This window comes from Rhinatrema bivittatum, chromosome 14 (genome assembly GCF_901001135.1).
Source record: "Rhinatrema bivittatum chromosome 14, aRhiBiv1.1, whole genome shotgun sequence".
In the NCBI taxonomy this organism is placed as follows: Eukaryota; Metazoa; Chordata; class Amphibia; order Gymnophiona; family Rhinatrematidae; genus Rhinatrema; species Rhinatrema bivittatum.
In genome coordinates this window covers 6,940,458-6,959,492 of record NC_042628.1, presented here as the reverse complement: position 1 = coordinate 6,959,492, position 19,035 = coordinate 6,940,458, and the positions used below count along the sequence as shown (strand labels likewise).

Below are 19,035 nucleotides of genomic sequence, written 5' to 3'. Positions count from 1 at the left end.
GATGTTTATAGCCCACGAGTTTTCGCGCTCACCCGCGGGTCCTTCCTTCGGGTGTTTGCCTGTCCATTGGGTCGGGGGGGGGTATGGTCTGAAACGGCCAACGTTACCCCAGCGGTTAAGTAGCCTTCTCGACCTCTTGCGAGCACGCTCGCTCTTCTTTTCTTACGCGAATGGTTTTGTTGCTAGGCCGGCTACCTGTGCGTCGCCGCGTTGAGGTGCCCACGGGCTGGGCGTTGTTACTGGGTTGGATGTTGATTGTTGTCGCGGTGTTGGGTATTTATTTGCTCGCTGGTGTGAGGGTTCTTGTCTTTATGGTTTGGCATTGTTACTGGGTTGGATGTTGATTGTTGTCGCGGTGTTGGGTATTTATTTGCTCGCTGGTGTGAGGGTTCTTGTCTCTATGGTTTGGCATTGTTACTGGGTTGGATGTTGATTGTTGTCGCGGTGTTGGGTATTTATTTGCTCGCTGGTGTGAGGGTTCTTGTCTTTATGGTTTGGCATTGTTACTGGGTTGGATGTTGATTGTTGTCGCGGTGTTGGGTATTTATTTGCTCGCTGGTGTGAGGGTTCTTGTCTTTATGGTTTGGCATTGTTACTGGGTTGGATGTTGATTGTTGTCGCGGTGTTGGGTATTTATTTGCTCGCTGGTGTGAGGGTTCTTGTCTCTATGGTTTGGCATTGTTACTGTGTTGGATGTTGATTGTTGTCGCGGTGTTGGGTATTTATTTGCTCGCTGGTGTGAGGGTTCTTGTCTCTATGGTTTGGCATTGTTACTGTGTTGGATGTTGATTGTTGTCGCGGTGTTGGGTATTTATTTGCTCGCTGGTGTGAGGGTTCTTGTCTTTATGGTTTGGCATTGTTACTGGGTTGGATGTTGATTGTTGTCGCGGTGTTGGGTATTTATTTGCTCGCTGGTGTGAGGGTTCTTGTCTCTATGGTTTGGCATTGTTACTGGGTTGGATGTTGATTGTTGTCGCGGTGTTGGGTATTTATTTGCTCGCTGGTGTGAGGGTTCTTGTCTCTATGGTTTGGCATTGTTACTGGGTTGGATGTTGGTTGTTGTCGCGGTGTTGGGTATTTATTTGCTCGCTGGTGTGAGGGTTCTTGTCTCTATGGTTTGGCATTGTTACTGGGTTGGATGTTGGTTGTTGTCACGGTGTTGGGTATTTATTTGCTCGCTGGTGTGAGGGTTCTTGTCTTTATGGTTTGGTATTGTTACTGGGTTGGATGTTGGTTGTTGTCGCGGTGTTGGGTATTTATTTGCTCGCTGGTGTGAGGGTTCTTGTCTTTATGGTTTGGCGTTGTTACTGGGTTGGATGTTGATTGTTGTCGCGGTGTTGGGTATTTATTTGCTCGCTGGTGTGAGGGTTCTTGTCTTTATGGTTTGGCGTTGTTACTGGGTTGGATGTTGGTTGTTGTCGCGGTGTTGGGTATTTATTTGCTCGCTGGTGTGAGGGTTCTTGTCTTTATGGTTTGGCGTTGTTACTGGGTTGGATGTTGGTTGTTGTCGCGGTGTTGGGTATTTATTTGCTCGCTGGTGTGAGGGTTCTTGTCTTTATGGTTTGGCATTGTTACTGGGTTGGATGTTGGTTGTTGTCGCGGTGTTGGGTATTTATTTGCTCGCTGGTGTGAGGGTTCTTGTCTTTATGGTTTGGCGTTGTTACTGGGTTGGATGTTGATTGTTGTTGCGGTGTTGGGTATTTATTTGCTCGCTGGTGTGAGGGTTCTTGTCTTTATGGTTTGGCATTGTTACTGGGTTGGATGTTGGTTGTTGTCGCGGTGTTGGGTATTTATTTGCTCGCTGGTGTGAGGGTTCTTGTCTCTATGGTTTGGCGTTGTTACTGGGTTGGATGTTGGTTGTTGTCGCGGTGTTGGGTATTTATTTGCTCGCTGGTGTGAGGGTTCTTGTCTCTATGGTTTCGTTTCGGCTCTTCCGGCTGGATTTCGGACATGGGATTAGCAGCCCACACTGTGCACGCTCCTGACCGGTTTACTTGAAAAAGAATTACTGGTTCCAGCTGCTCTTACTTAATGGGGGGGGGGGGGGGAAATCAGAAGCGTTGTGAGCTGGGGGACGGGATCCTGCGCCTGACCCCTGATCCCAGTGAGCTGTTTAAAGCCAGCAGCTGCGACCGAGCACAATGCGGCTCCTAGGTTGGCCGTAACTCTTAGCTTTGTGGGTCTGGGGCCGGAAGGGCCCAGGAGCCCGAGTTCTCCCGCTGAGATTTCCCTCGTTTCTCCCCCCCCCCCTGTCCTTTTCCTGATCTCATTAAGGCAGCACAGATTTAGGGATTGTTAGTTGAGAAGGGGGTGAGACCTGCCTCCCAGCTCAGATGCGGAGCGGATTTTTAAGAAGGTAATAACCGTGCAAAAGAAGAAGACGACTGGCGGGAGACGAGCCCTCGCCCATCCCCCCCCCAGCGACCGAGTGAAGCAGAGCTCTTCCCAGCGGCCCCAGTGCCCTGAATGAGATGTTGCACAAGGGGGTGGAGAAGCAGCAACCCGGACCCCGCGCCCGGCCCAGTGCTGCGGCGCCGTAGATCCAGGCGTGAGCCCCGTGCAACTGCTAGAAGAGCAAGAAGGAAGACTTTAGCTGGACACTGCCGAGGCCTGAGCGCTCGTCTCTCTGCGTTTGCACGGTGCGCTGTGGTGACATTGCCGCCTCTTCTGAAACGTCGCAGATCCAATGCTTTCAAAATGCAAAGCGGCAGAAGTTCTGAAACGTTTCATCGGCTGTGACGGCGCTGTCTGCCTCCGAATGCTTTTCCTAGCCGCCATGGCCAAGATATGCTCTGCGTCTTCTACGGTTGCTCCCGCAGGTCGGGAGGGTGGGCCAGTTGCCCGGCAGTGGTGGGTGCTAGCCAGGGCGTCGCCTGGTTAAGGAGGAACGTCTCTGGTGAGCCCCAGGAGTGGTGGATAGAGGAAGGGAGTGCATCCTGCACCCTCTGTTCTCCCAGGCTGCGTGGGCAATGAATTGGTCCTGCAGGTCTGGCAGATTTGGTGCATGAGTAATAAAATATGTAAAGGGGAATGTCGTGCATGGTGACAGAAGCGAGAGACAGCAAGGGGGATCCATGGGCTCACCAGGCTTAGTCTCTTCCTTGCCCGGCTCCCTGGTCTGCCTCTTAAGGCGTAGAGGTCGCACCGGTAGTTCCAGCCAGCAGGCAATTGGCTTCCAGTTGTTGCAGCCTAGGCTAGTGATTTCCTTGGAGCTGACTCTGCCTTGCATGTTTTTTGTGCGTGTGTGTGCTTGTGTGTTTTGTGCGTGTGTGTGTGTGTGTTTTGTGCGTGTGTGTGCTTGTGTGTTTTGTGCGTGTGTGTGTGTTTTGTGTGTGTGTTTTAAAGAGAGTTATAGGCAGGGATATTGTGGTGCTCGTCAACAGACAAATAGCTTATTGGCCTTGATTAACCGCCTTTCTTCCATAAATTAAGTGGAAACGGTGAGAGAGATCAGATGTGGACGGCTAGCTAGATAAGCATAGAGACTGAAGGCCCGAGGTCTATTTCAGATGTTGCCTTAAAATCTGCCCGGTTCCTAGCTCACATTAGGTGTGAAGTAGCCCATCGGAGCTTGAACGGAGCCTGTGGTCCGGCGTGGTTTCGATCTATCCCGGCTGGGTGGAAAGGTTCGCCGCTCCGTCCTGCCATTGCAGTAACACGGTGACCCGCGCTGCCCGAAGCTCTCTCCGTTTGTGCCTGTCGTGGGTTTTTTTTTTTTTTTCTTGCTGATCGATCTCAGCTGCTCTCCTTCACAAGCACACGCTGCAGTCTCCCTCCCCCCCCCTCTCACCCAGCTGGGGCCTTTCATGCTTGCTCCGATGGGGGAGAGATGAGTGCCTGCTTCGACCTTGCCCACCCAGGATACTTAAGGGTTTTGCCAGCGGAAACCGCAGCCCAGGAGTCAGATGTGGTTTTGCTTTGGATTTCAGCAAAGCTTTTAGTGCCGGGCTGCAGAGGAGATTCATGAATAAAATGAGCAGCCTGGAGGCCGGGTCCCAAGGTGCTGGATGGACTAGAGACCGGTTGGTTGGCTGACAGGCGGCAGAAGGTGCTGGTAAATGGAAGTCACTCTGAGGAGAGCCTTGGGGATTGGATCTGGGGGCCGGTTCTGTTTCATTTGTGAGTGATATCGCAGAGGGGCTAGAAGGAAACGCTTGTAACTTTTGCAGAAAACGTTAAGATTTGCAGCGGAGTGGACGCCCCTGAAGGAGCAGAGAGAATGAGAGGTGATCTAAGAAAGTTTGAGGGGTGGCCAAATACTCGGCGGTTAAGAATTTTTTTTTTTTTTTTTTAGATTTTTAGATTCTGCTTCTTGCACTTTTTTTTTCAGCGCTTCAGAGCGGATCACATTCAGGTACTGCTGGTATTTCCCTGTCCCCAGAGGGCTTACGATCTAAGGACCTGTACCTGAGGCAATGGAAAGGTAAAGTGACTTGCCCAGGGTCACAAGGAGCGGCAGTGGGACTTGAACCCTGCTCTCCTGGTTCCTAGCCCGCGGCTCCTCCACTCGGGGATTCGATGCCAGGAAGCGCGGGGTCGGGGGGCTTGGGGGTGCAGAAACGCGCACAGGATCTGTATGTGATGGGGGCACGGGGGAGAGATCTCGGGGTGACGGTGACTGATGGTAGCCAAGCAGCGTGACAAGGTGTGGTGACCGGCACCAGAGGGGTGCCGGGCTGCCCAGAGAGAGGGAAAGGAGGTGGTGATGCCCGTCTGCAGGTCCTTGGTGGCGCTGTTTGAATATTTGGCCCCGCTCAGCGGCCGCCACTGAGCTGGCTAAGTGATTATCCAGGCAAACAGCCATGTAAGTGAGGGGCAGGGCCGGGAACGTGAAGATACTCGGCTTTATTCAGCTCAGGGCTTGATTTGCTAGGCCCTAAGGAAAGCTTTAGCAAACCGGGCCGCAGTTAGCTGGATAAGTCTAGGGCAGCCATTCTGCCGCCCTTTAGTTGCCTGACGAGCAGTGCGGACGTGCCTGAGCACCGCACCCTATATTGTGCAGCTTTACAACAAAAAAGCCCCTATTATTATTATTATTATTATTTGTAAAATGATGACGGGGAAAGAAGGTGCACTTACCAGCAGTTTTTACAGGCTGTTATTGAAATTAGTGTTATTTTTTTTCCCCCCCACAAAATGTTAGTCTTCACTTGTGCAACTGCCTATAGAAGACATCACAAGAGGGTTTTCAGTGCAAAGAAACCTCTGCTCAGTTACCACGCGGTAAAAGTACCAGTGAAATGGTCTGACCACATCATTCGCCCAGAGCTCAGACATTTTTCTCACACAATTCACCATCATTCTGGCGTCACCTCAGCAACAGTAAGGTGAGCTCCCTCCAGTGCCAGGCACGTCCCGAAATACAAAACGCAGGAAAGGTCGCTCGGCTAACTGCCAGGATTCACGCAGCAGTAGCGCCGGGCCTAGAATACCAATCCACCTCCTGTGAGGCAAACAGAACAAGCTGGACTGCTGAGGATCCCTGCGCAGAGAGAGTACAGGGTCTGTGTCTGTTACACGCACGCTCAAAGCCAATAAACGCACAAAAAAATAAAATGGGTCCCTGGAGAAACCCAAACCAGAATGAGCAAAGAACAAAGATATGAGAGATGCTCATTGCCAAAGCTGACCTGTTCCAACCACTAAACAGAAAGGCAAAAGCTTTTTCCCCACCTTTCTTGTCTGGAGATTTTATTCTTTGTCACGTTGGTCCCAGTCTCTCGTTCTCTGCTTTCCTCTTGTTTATCTTCTGACTCCTGTTCTGTTCGTTTTCTGTTTCTTCCCTTTCCTCCCATCTTCTTCATCTGCCTCTGACATTGATTATTCCCCCAGCCCAGCATCTTTCCACCTTAGCCCAGCATTTCCCCTCATGCTCTCTCCCTCCCACCCAATCTCACACACATGCGCTCTCTCTCTCACACACACAACATATACACATGCTCTCTATCTCACTTCACACACTACACAGACATGTTCTCTCTCACACACTCGCGTGCTCTCTCGCACACTCGCATGCTCTCTCTCTCACACGCACACTCGCATGCTCTCTCTCATACACACGCATATTCTCTCTCTCACACACACACACGCTCTCAATCACCCACACAGCTCTCTCGCTCACTCACTTTCCTCTCTCCTCCCCACCTCCCCAGAAGCATGGGGCAGCAGCAGGCACCTACTCCTTCTCCAGACTCAAGAAAGGCTGATCAAGGGGGCTGGTGCTGTTCTGCCTCCTGATCACGGGCTGCTCCTTTTGCTCCAGGCCTGAGCTGCCCTTCTTGCTAACTAATTGAGCGTGCGCTTGATGCCACTTGTACCTCTGATGGCGGTATTGCCTCTTCTCCTTCCTGCAAGGGGGCCCACTACCCATCACTTCCTTTTCTGGGAAGGCGAAGCAGCCGTGCCGCTACTGCCGCCATCCTAGTGCTTCCACTAACGCTGCTGCCACATTCTGCCCAGGCTGTTGGCGTTTTAAGGCCAGGGGGAAGAAAAGTCGCATTTCGCTGGGGCAGAGGAGGGGAAGGGAAGAGCAGCCGAGCCAGCGGGAGACTGGGAAGCACGACACACTGGTTGAGAATTGCTGCTTTAGTTAACCAGATAAAGTTTGTTTATTTATCCGATTAGTTTTAAATGTGCTACTTGCTAACTTCATGGAGTGACCCCTAGTCTTTCTATTATCCAAAAGAGTAAATAACTGATTCACATCTACCCGTTCTAGACCTCTCATGATCTTAAAGACCTCTATCATATCCCCCCTCAGCCGTCTCTTCCCCAAGCTGAACAGCCCCTAACCTCTTTAGCCTTTCCTCATAGGGGAGCTGTTCCATCCCCTTTATCATTTCGATTGCCCTTCTCTATACCTTCTCCATCGCAACTATATCTTTTTTGAGATACGGTGACCAGAACTGTACACAGTTAGGAAAATGATCTAGATGTCATAGTGGATAATGCATTGAAATCATCGGTTCATTGTGCCATGGCGGTTAAAGCAAACAGAATATTAAGATTATTAGGAAGGGAATGGTCAATAAAGCAGAGAAAGTCATAATACCTCTATTTTGCTCCATGGTGAGACCGCACCTTGAATACTGTGTGCAGTTCTGGTCACCACATCTCAAAAAAGATGTAGTTGCACTGGAGAAGGTACGGTGAAGGTACAGAGAAGGGTGACCAAAATTATAAAGGGCATGGAATGGCTTCTCTATGAAGAGTGGCTAAATAGGCTAGGGCTGTTGAGCGTGGAGAAGAGACGGCTGAGGGGGGATATAATAGAGGTCTATAGAATCATGAGAGAACTAGAATGGGTAAATGTGAATCAGTTATTTACTTTTTTGGATAATAGAAGGACTAGGGGTCACTCCATGAAGTTATTACTGGCATCAGTAGCATATTACTGGCATCAGTAGCATGGGATCTGTTTAATGTTTGGGTGCTTGCCAGGTACTTGTAACCTGGATTTGCCATTCCATGAAGTTAGCAAGTAGCACATTTAAGACTAATCTGAGAGAATTCTTTTTCACTCAACACACAATAAAGCTCTGGAATTTGTTGCCAGAGGATGTGGTTAGTGCAGTTAGTGTAGCTGGGTTCAAAAAGGTTTGGATAAGTTCTTGGAGGAGAAGTCCATTAATGGCTATTAATGAAGTTGACTTAGGGAATAGCCACTGCTATTAATTGCATCAGTAGTATGGGATCTGTTTAATGTTTGGGTAATTGCCAGGTTCTTGTGGCCTGGATTGGCCTCTGTTGAAAACAGGATGCTGAGCTTGATGGGCCCTCAATGTGACCCAGTAAGGCAACTTCTTATGAAAGGAGTCTCCTTCATCACGTGACACAGCTGAATGCAGAGACCAAAAAAAGTGGGTGGTCTTGGATGTAGCAAGGCTAATTCTCAGTCTTTTGGACATTTAAATTGGCTCGTGCTCCTCCAGGCATTGAGGTGTCTCATCAGGCATCCTAAATCTTCTTTCCAGCTGGAGAGGTAGACGTCTAGCATGGATTGAAATCGTGCCCTTAAATGGGAATTCAGGCACTTACATTTGTGCCTGCAGGAAAGGACCTTAAGCCCCCGTAGCTGGAAACGTGCCCTCGAGTGACTTCCAGGGGGGGGTCACGTCGCCTTTGCATGCTTCAGGAATGTAACAACTTGCCCCCTCTTCGCTCTGTCCCTTGGATGCTGCCTTCTGGATCAGCCATCAGAGCTACTAGCCAAACTGGGATGCATTTTTGTGATATTTGGAAAGGTTTTAATGATGCTTGGCGTCCTCGTGTTTCTTGTACTTGGGGAAACCAAAAGTTGTCAGTGTTGACCTCTCTTTGTAGCTGAAAGCTGATGGGTGGCTTGTGCCTTCTCTTCCCCACTGCCGCGCAGGGCTGTGACAAAGCGTTTGGGCGCCATGTTAAAGGAAAGCGTCTGTTCCAGAAGGTTTTCGTGTGAATTTTCTGTCTTGGTCTGGAAGAGGAAGAGAGAGAGAGAGAGAGCGAGCTGCAGAAGGGCCCCAGCTGGTGCTGGCTGGTGTCATTCATGGGTGCGCTGGAGCGTTCCCGCTTCATTACCGAGCTGTCTGCTCCTCTCCACGTTGTAACTTAGAGGCTTTGCTGGCAGTGGTACAGCAGTCTACGTCTCTGGCACACGGGCCTGTCTGTAGGCAGACGCCGGAGCTCAGCCTCAAATATGCAAGAGACTGAGAGGAAGGATGAGTTTGAGGGAAAAACTCCTGAATTATAAGCAGGGCAGGCTGTGAGGTTTTTAAATGCCAAGTACACCTGAGCGCAAATAATCTCCTAGACAGTGCCAGGATCTTTTTTTTTTTTTTTTTAATCTGATTTTTTTTCCTCCCTCGTTCGTTAAAGGTTGATCATCCATGAAAAGAAAGTTAGAGCAAGATTTGACTGCATTGTTGTTTACTACAGACTATTTCCTGTAGAGTGCCAGCTGCAGCATTCTTACTTTGTATATTTGTCTACATGTATGTTTTATGAATTATCTATAAATAATCTGTTGTCCACTGTAGGAAATGTGCGGCCTACAAATCTTTTAAAATAAAATAAATAAGGTTTGGCAGGTAGTGTATGAACGGGAGAAAGTGTATGGTGCCTGCTGCCTGGTTTTGATGGTTAATTGAATCAGTGAGGTACTGCAGGGTGCTGTGTGCTATCCAGGGGATGTTTGCACGCCTCAGCCTGATCTCGTCCTGGAAGTGCAAATGGGCAAGTATAGTGGCAGGAGTGCGCTGGAGGGTGACAGGAAGAAGATGCAGGATGCTTGTATCTGAGGCCTCTGGTATTCTGAGTGATGGCTGACCAGGTTGTTCTCAGTACTCAGCTGGAGGGTGCACACCTGTCTGAAAAACAGTGGAAAACTGAATTTATAAGTTAACATTGGGTAACATGTAGCTGTACAGTAATTACTCATAATGAGAAATCCACCCCTTGATGACCAGAAGGGTGAAGTACAGAGAATGAAGATAGCAGAAGCCTCTGTATCGCTCCATGGTGAGACCGCACCTTGAATACTGTGTACAATTCTGGTCGCCGCATCTCAAAAAAGATATAATTGCGATGGAGAAGGTACAGAGAAGGGTGATCAAAATGAAAGGGGATGGAATAGCTCCCCTATGAGGAAAGACTAAAGAGGTTAGGGCTGTTCAGCTTGGAGAAGTGACGGCTGAGGGGGGATATGATAGAGGTGTTTAAAATCATGAGAGGTCCAGAACAAGTAGATGTGAATTGGTTATTTACTCTTTCGGATAATAGAAAGACTAGGGGGTACTCCATGAAGTTAGCAAGTAGCACATTTAAAACTAATTGGAGAAAGTTCTTTTTCACTCAACGCACAATTAAACTCTGGAATTTGTTGCCAGAGGATGTGGTTAGTGCAGTTAGTGTAGCTGTGTTTAAAAAAGGATTGGATAAGTTCTTGGAGGAGAAGTCCATTACCTGCTATTAATTAAGTTGACTTAGATAATAGCCACTGCCATTAGCAATGGTTACATGGAATAGACTTAGTTTTTGGGTACTTGCCAGGTTCTTATGGCCTGGATTGGCCACTGTTGGAAACAGGATGCTGGGCTTGATGGACCCTTGGTCTGACCCAGTATGGCATGTTCTTATGTAAGCTGCTTTGGGTAAGGAGTGATAACCCTACAAGGGGCTTCTTATCTCTTTATTCTTTGTACTTCACCCTTTTGGGTACCCTTGGCTCACCCCTAGCACTCCTCCCTTCCCATGTCTAACCATAAAGCTTTGTAATAAGCTAAATAGCTTCCAATATTAATGTGGCTTTTGCTCAAATCTTAGGACCCCGTTGCCAGACAGAATAGGCTGCGTTTCCGCTAGGACTTACTCTCCCTCTACTTGCAGACAGTCTGGGGAGCATTGAAAAGCAAGAAAAAGTGCACCACCTCATGCATCAGGGTCTGCGAAATTAAGCTGTGGCTCCTTTGTTTGTCCCTGGTCCTTCTGCAGCGCGGGCAGGTACTCTCAAGCCATGCGGTGAAGACGAGAGCTCAGAGCTCCCCTAAAAAAGGATTCTAACTGGGCTTAACCTAAGTTCCCGTTTACCTGCACATGCCACACCTCTGCTCTTCACCTAGGCTGGATTACTCTCATTGGCAATCCTGTGCTGCTTTAAGAAATCTCCTTCTCCTCCCGGTGGGGCAGCTTCCTCTGAGACTACCAGAGAATGCCCTGTGACCTCTGCAGACTGCCCGTTGCCCTCCCTTCTCGCAGGATCAAAATGCGTCAGTCGCAGGAAAGAGATCAGCTCAGTGCCAAAGCAAACCTTTCCAATCCTAGACCCAGTCAGAGGTCTGAAAGCAACATCATGGCAAGCCCTCTCTCTTGTTCCAAATTGTATTTAAGATTTTTCCATTGGAAAGCTTTTGACACTGCCTCGTAGCCGCTCCCACCCATGTGAATTTAAATTAATTGAGGGCAAATCAGTTTGGAGAAGAGACGACTGAGGGGGGGATATGATAGAAGTCTACAAAATCTTGAAAGGACTTGAACAGGTAGATGTAAGTAAATCAGTTATTTACTCTCTCAGATAATAGAAGGACCAGGAGGCACTCCATGAAGTTAGCAAGTAGCTCATTTAAAACAAATTGAACAAAATTCTTTTTCACTTAGCACATAGTTAAGCTCTGGAATTCATTGCCAGAGGATGTGGTTACAGCAGTTAGTGTTATTGGGTTTAAAAAAGGTTTGGATAAGTTCCTAGAGGATAAATCCATAAACTGCTATGACGGTAATTAATAAGCAATAGCAGGTTGTGATCTATGCAATGTTTGGGTACTTGCCAGGTACTTGTGACTTGGATTGGCCACTGTTGGAAACAGGATACTGGGCTCGATGGACCCTTGGTCTGACCCAGAATGGCATTTATTATGTTCTTATGAGAGCGCTGCCATGCTGCTTGTCATCAGAAACTGCTTCAGGCACCATACAGTAAAGCGTGAATACAGCACAAACAGCTGAAGAGCAGCCGAGGAGGAGATCTGACCGACCTGAAGGGGCAGCCAGCCAAGCTGAGATTTTGGGGCCTGAAGACTGTTCTTTTATATTAAGTGACTGCCGGAAAAGGTCGGCAAAAGAATATAGCAAATTCAAAAAAGTCTGAGAATTTTCCACACCTTCCCAGGAATTATTTCTTTGCCTTTTTTTTTTTTTTTTTTTAAATTGCAATGTCATCATTTTTTTTAAAGCTCTTCCTTTGGGTATTTGCTCAGGCTTCAGACTTTCTGTCCGCCTGCAGATAGACAGAGAAGCGGGGAGTGAGGGTGGTTCTGGCATGGATGCAAAGGCTTTCCTGAGAAATCCGCCTGCAGCGTCTGGGATAGGGGGGAGCCTTTTCCAGCAGGCCAGTGGGGGAAGGGTTAAAAGCAGCCCGGCCATGGGCTGTTTAATTCTCAGGCACTGCTAGACAAAGCTTCCTCAGTGGAGGAAGGAGAGCCAGGGCGCAGGCTGCACAGCACAAAGCTTCCAGTGCAAGGGAAGCAGCAATCGATTCCTCCGCTGCCCTCCAGAACATTGTTTCCTCTGGAAGATTTAGGATGCACCCTTGGGAGCTCGGTGCCGTCACCATGCCAATAAAAAAAAAAAAAAAAAACCTCCTGTCTGACACGCTCCCGACAATTTGCATAAAAGACTAATTCATAAAACCCCACCTGCAAACCGCGGCAAGGGAGGTGTTTTCCAGAGCACACCACAATTAGGATTTAGGGATGGGGCTGGGGTCCCAAAAAACCAAACTAAAAAAAATCCCGCCCGGAGTCCGTCCACAGAGCAGGAATGGAGGAAAACGTTTGATTCTGGCTTTTTTCTGCCGTTACTCCGGAATCTGCTAGGCCTCCGAGCAAAACAACGCGACAAAGGGTGTGGGGGGTGGAGGGGGAGATCCAGTCTGGGAGGGTGACCCCCCCCCCCAGCCTGAGCTTCCGTGCTCTGTTCTCTCCGGGCATATTAGTGCAGGCTGCCTGCCCGGGCCCAGCCCCTCTCAGAGAGGCGGCCCCTGGCTCGTCGCCTGCCTGTACCCAGGTGCCTGGCAAACACTGCCCCCCCCCCCCCCCCCCTCAGGAGCCTTCTGTGGCTCGTCTGAGCTCAGGCAGCAAGGCCCTGGCATCTGTTCTGCTTCAGCCTGGGGATGAGAGACAGTGTAAGGAGTACCACCCCCACCCCTGCTGTGGGATTATACATGGAGTTACCTGCACCCTGCAACTTGTAATTAGAGCCTGGGTAATAAAACCCTAAATTCAGGTTCCTAAAAGCAGCCAGTGGCCCAAGCTTGATGGATTACCTCAGCTATTGCCCTGGGTAGGAGTGGGAATGCATTCAGGGTTTAAGGAGCTCAAAATGTCTTCTCTAGATTGGAAAAGGGAAGTGGTGAGAGAGCTTCCCGTGGCAGGCGAGTTTCTGTCATTCTGTACAGAGAGAGAAGCCAAGGCCGGGAGGTCCTGATGATAGCAATAATAGGGGGAGAGGGAGATGAGGGAAAAAAATTCTTCAGTTGTCATAAAAATGAATACAAAATACAGGTTCTTGCTTGAAACAGCAAGAAATGGACGGCAAACTTAAATGAACAATATCGTCCATCTGAAGAGCCTTCATCAGTAGCGTAAGCGCCCCAGAGCTCTGTCCATGCAGTCTAATACTGGCCAGGCCTCCCTTAAACCCTGGAAATTATTCTTTACTGAGAGGGCAGTGCATACCCGGAGGCACCTACCAGCCACGCTAGTAACCCACACGTGGGGAGGCATTGCTGTGACACAAGTTTGTACAACCGGGCCTCCGTACGTGCCTTCTGCAGGCTCTGCACAGTATTGACTAGGCTTTTGCAAATGGTTGGTGGGAGCTGCAGAAAACGACACACAGGGGGGGCTTGGGATGGGAGGTGTTGTGTAAGACACCTGCATTAGCACATGTCATCCCTCGCGGTCAGGGTGCACTGATTTGCCACTGCTAATTTACATATTTCAGCTGTGCCAAAACGCACTGCATGGAGATGCTTACAGGGGGACTGCCCTGCAGATTTCTCCTCGTTATTCTGTAAAGATTTAGCACAGGAGGCGATTTGGGAAATTGCATCTGCTTAAAAAATCTGATCTTTGTTCTGTTTTTTTGAACACGGTGCTTGTCACCAGTTCCAATGTGGAACAGGGTTAACTGGACCCAAGCTTGTGATGCTTCCTTGGGAACTTAGCTACATGCATGGGGAGGGGATGGGAGTGATGTCTCCGCGGGAACGTGGCTCTGTGCATGGGGAGGGGATGGGAGTGATGTCTCCGCGGGAACGCGGCTCTGTGCATGGGGAGGGGATGGGAGTGATGTCTCCGCGGGAACGCGGCTCCTTGCATGGGGAGGGGATGGGAATGATGTCTCCGCGGGAACGCGGCTCCTTGCATGGGGAGGGGATGGGAATGATGTCTCTGCGGGAACGCAACTCCTTGCATGGGGAGGGGATGGGAATGATGTCTCTGCGGGAACGTGGCTCAGTGCACGGAGAAGCAATGGGAATGACGTCTCCGCGGGAACGTGGCTCAGTGCACGGAGAAGCAATGGGGGAGTGATGTCTCCGCAGGAACGCGGCTCTGTGCATGGAGAAGCAATGGGAGTGATGTTTCCGCAGGAACGCGGCTCTGTCCATGGGGAGGGGATGGGAGTGATGTCTCCGCGGGAACGCGGCTCCTTGCATGGGGAGGGGATGGGAGTGATGTCTCCGCGGGAACGCGGCTCCTTGCATGGGGAGGGGATGGGAGTGATGTCTCCGCGGGAACGCGGCTCCGTGCATGGAGAAGCAATGGGAGTGATGTCTCCGCGGGAATGAAGTGCCATGAGCAGAGAAGGAATGACTGCAGGAAATCAGTAGGAAATCAGCTCTAGATATGGAAAGGGTAGGGCTATCCCTTCTATGGAAGGGCTATCCCAATAGGCGTGGCTAGCACAGTAGGAATGCAGCACCATATATGGAAAGGGTAGTGCTATCCCAATAGGTATGGCTAGCACAATAGGAATGCAGCACCATATATGGAAAGGGTAAAGCTATCCCATATATGGAAGGGCTATCCCAATAGGCGTGGCTAGCACAATAGGAATGCAGCACCATATATGGAAAGGGTAGGGCTATCCCAATAGGCGTGGCTAGCACAGTAGGAATGCAGCACCATATATGGAAAGGGTAAAGCTATCCCAACATGAGTGATCAGACAAAACTTGTCTTATTTTTAATGTGTTTTAAATTAAACTATTATGCATCACAGAATAGCATAATCATTAAACAAACCATAGCAATAAGGGAAATAATAAAACGGTCCCTTTCAAAAGTTTGCATACCCTTAGTTCTTAATATCGTGTATTGTGAATGAGGCTCTTTATTTTCTCATGCGGTAAAGCTGCCCATTCCTCTTGGCAAAAGGCCTCCAGATCCGGTAAACTCTTTGGTTGTTTGAGTTCTCCCCAAAGTGGCTCAATGATGCTGAGGTCAGGAGACTCTGATGGCCACTCGAGAACGGTCATTTTCTTCTGCTGCAGCCACTGAAGGGTCGACTTGGCCTTATGTTTCGGGTCATCGTCACGTTGGAAAGTCCAAGTGCGCCCCATGTGCAGCTTCCTGGCCGATGAATGCAAATTCTCCTTCGATATTTTCTGCTAAGATGCTGACATCAATTTTTACTAAATTTCCTGTGCTGCTATAGCTTACACCCCCCCTAAAACAGCAGGGGCCCACCTCCATGCTGCACGGTAGGGATGGTGCGCTTCTCCTCATAGCATTTATGGTTCCATTTATGATCACTCCAAATTGTTTTGTACCAGAATGGTTGAGGCTTCTCTCGGTGCTGTTTGGCCTATTGTAAGCAGACTGTTTTGAGGCTTTGGTGAAGCAATGGCTTTTTTTTCTGGCAACTCTACCATGCAGCTCATGTTTGTTCAAGTATTTCCTTACTGTGCATGCTGAAATACCCACACCACTTTGTTTCAGTGAAACCTGTATTTCAGTAGAAGTTGCTTGTGGGTTTTTCTTTGCATCCTGACAAATTTTCCTGGCAGTTGTGTCTGAAATCTTTCTTGGTCTACCTTGGTATTAACAAAACCCATAATTTTCCACTTCTTGCTCAGAGTATGAACAGTACTGATTGGCATTTTCAAATCTTTGGATATCTTTTTATATATCCTTTTCCTGATTCATAAAGTTGAACTACTTTTGGTCGCAGATCCTTTGACAGTTCTTTTGCTTTCCTCATGCCTCAGTAACCACCAAAGTCACTGCAGCCCTGGATGAAATGCAGAATGGTTTCTCAAGACTTAAGAAACTCATTGCCTGTTTATACACAGATACTAATTACAATCAAACGACACAGATGTGGATACCTACCTTTCATTGCCAACTCAAACTATGTGTGTGTCAACTTGAGTGTATATTACCAACCCAAACATTCAAGGATATGTAAGCTTTTCAACAGGATCATTTTATTATTTCCCTTATTGCTATGGTTTGTTTAACAATTGTGCTATTGTTTAACAATTGTGTATCTATGAGAGAGGAGTTTGTATATCATAAGAACATAAGATATGCCAGACTGGGTCAGACCAAGGGTCCATCAAGCCCCAGTATCCTGTTTCCAACAGTGGCCAATCCGGGTCACAAGAACCTGGCAAGTACCCAAACATTAAATAAATCTAAAGTTACTATCGCTTATTAATTAATTAAAAATTTATGGATTTTTCCTCTAGGAACTTATCCAAACCTTTTTTAAAACCCAGTAACACTAACTGCCTTAACCACATCCTCTGGCAATGAATTCCAAAGTTTAACTATGTGCTGAGTGAAAAATAATTTTCTTCAATTTGTTTTAAATGTGCTACTTGCTAACTTCATGGTGTGCCCCCTAGTCCTTCTGTTATCTGAAGGATTAAATAACCAATTTACATTAACTTGTTCAAGTCCTTTCATGATTTTATAGACCTCTGTCATATCCCACCTCAGTTGTCTCTTCTCCAAACTGAACAGCCCTAACTTCCTTAGCCTTTATCATTTTGGTCGTCCTTCTCTGCACTTTCTCTAGTGCAGCTATATCTTTTTTGAGAGAGTGTATGTATCTGTGAGAGAGAGGAGTCTGTGTGTGTTTGAGAGAGAGAGTGTTCCTGTCTGTGAAAGAGAGGGAATCTGTCTAATTGTGAGAGAGAAATGTGTGTGAGAAGGAGGAATGAGTATGTGTATCTGTGATAGAAAGGGGAATGTGTGTGAGAGAGAGGGAATATGCGTGTAATTGTGAGAGAGAAATGTGTGTGAGAAGGAGGAATGAGTATGTGTATTTCTGTGTATCTGTGATAGAAAGGAGTCTGTGTGTGAGTGTCTGTGAGAGGAATGTGTGTGAGAGAGATGGAATATGCGTGTAATTGTGAGAGAGAGAGAGAGGAGTGTGTGTCTGTGAGAGAGGAATCTGTGATAGAGAGGGAATAAGTGTGTGTGATTGACAGAGAGGAGTGTAGTTGCGAGTGTGTGTGTGTGTGGGTGTGTCTGAGAGAGGGAATGAGTATGTGTAATTGAGAGAGAATGTGTGTGTGTGTCTATGTGGGTTGTTTTTTTTTGTAGCCCTGTTTTTTTCCCCTTTTGCCGGCTATGCACCATCTCATGTCCCTTGGTGAGCCTTTCTGACCGCTGCAGCACCCGGCTCTCACGCAGCCTTGGACTCTCCTGGTCTGGCTTGCCTGTTCCTCTCTCTCCTCTCAGCTGCAGTGCCCCCTCCCCAGCACCCCTGCTGCAGACCCCGGCTCCTGCTGGGATGCATCATTTCTCTTTTCTTCGGCAGATTTATGCCCGCATCAATAAATCCTCCTCCAAACTTAATTTCTGGCCTGACTCGGCAGACCAGAAAATGATGATCTTTGTCCCTTTTGACCTGTGGAACAATTAAGGGCTAACGTTTAATAAGTGATGCTTGGAAAAGGTTAGGGAATTCGGTGTCTAATCTCCTGTCTGCCCAGAAATGAAAGATAAACTCGAGGGGAGGGGGGGCGGGAGAGGACTGTCGGAGCCTTATTGATTAATCTCCTGATCGCTGTAAACCAAAATTAACCCATTCGGATAGCCGAAGAGTCGCCAAAGTGAACTGAGAAGTTTTTAAAATAGGGTTTGATGAAACTCAGTCTCCCTGGGAGTGTGGACCGGTACTGGTGGGCCCAGGAGCTGGGGACCTTTTCTTTGCCAGCAGTCCCATGGCATCTCTGAGCTTCCCCAGACCGCAGGGTCCTCCTCTTCCGCCCAAAGCCGACGGGAACTGGACGAGGAAAGGGAAGCCAAAGGTCCTGATCGCGGAGCCGCCTTTGACCTCCTTCTGGTGCTGGTCGCTTTTGTAATAACGCAGACCCTGGTTCCCCCGGAAACTGGGCCGAGACCTGCCCCCTCGTTTCCCGGGGGGGGGGGGGGGGCTGTGTGTCTGCTTTCAGATGGCCCAAATGAGCTGGATTTGAACCAGGGGCCTAGAGGCTCTAAATCCCTGTGCTGCGTCACCGAGCTCCCGCTCCCCCTCACGTGAACCTACAAACCAACAGTAGGCAGAAAAGAGAGGAGACCTAGGAATAACAGTAGCCAAGCTGAGGCTTGGTGGTGTTTTGGGGATCAGTGGTGCAGTTTTTTCCCCCGTTTCTCCCCCTTCCTGCTTTTTGCTTGATGTATACAGAGGGGAAGTTTCGTGCTGCAAACACCGGGCTAATGTGGACGGTGGCGGCTTTAGCCTGGGCCCTAGAGAACCCTGCAGCTTACTCACCATGTGCGGCCGCCGGCGGGCAGGACGTCTCTTTGCAGTTTGTGCAGTGCAGATTTTTAAGGTTGCATGACCACTGATGCAAGGTCTCCCATTTCAACAGCATCTGGACCCTCGCCCTCACCGCTTCCACCGGCAGCACCACGGCCCGTCCCCCAATCTCACCACCAGAGAGCACACCCCCACCCCCCTCCTAGCCTGTAAAAAAGCAAAGCTGCTTATGAAGTCACTGGAGGCTGCGAGGGATGAAATGGACAGGAAAGCTATCCATTATTAACCGTCGTTAATGGGCAGGCACGGCGGGGAACGAGGAAGGGGGGGGCATTGCCTGCGCTCGGCGTAGATCAATGCCTCCAACGCCTCCAGGCTCTGAGCTGCTGCACCAGCGAAAGGGAAACGCGGCGCGGATCCAACGGAGGGAAAGCCAGGCCCGGAGGCTGACGAGTTCTCTGCGAGACCGCTCCCCCCTGCCCACCCCCCCTCTCAGCAGAGAAGAGGGAAAGATTGGGGGAATGTGGGAGAGAGGGAGGAATGATCACAGCCTGACTGATTCCTCGGAGGGGGGGCCTGCCTCCCCTCCCCCGGGAAGCAGCGAGGGAGGGGCCTTTCCGAACAGCCCCATCCTCATTTATCATCATCTGTGGTCAAGTGAAGTGCGCAAGAAGCCGCCGCCTCACTCCGCTGATTTCAGACGAGTGCATCGTCTCGTGAGCGATGAGTGGGCCGCAGCCCCCCCCCGTCCCCCCAGGTTTCCGCATTTCCAAGGCAAAAATTG

The 19,035-nt window shown here is 49.1% G+C and overlaps 1 protein-coding gene across 6 annotated transcripts in view; it reads left to right on the top strand.

Moving 5' to 3' along the window:
* RAI1 (retinoic acid induced 1) overlaps window positions 1-19,035 on the top strand; it is a 171,922-nt gene that overhangs the window by 95,115 nt on the left and 57,772 nt on the right. The gene's annotated exons all lie outside the window — the stretch shown is intronic.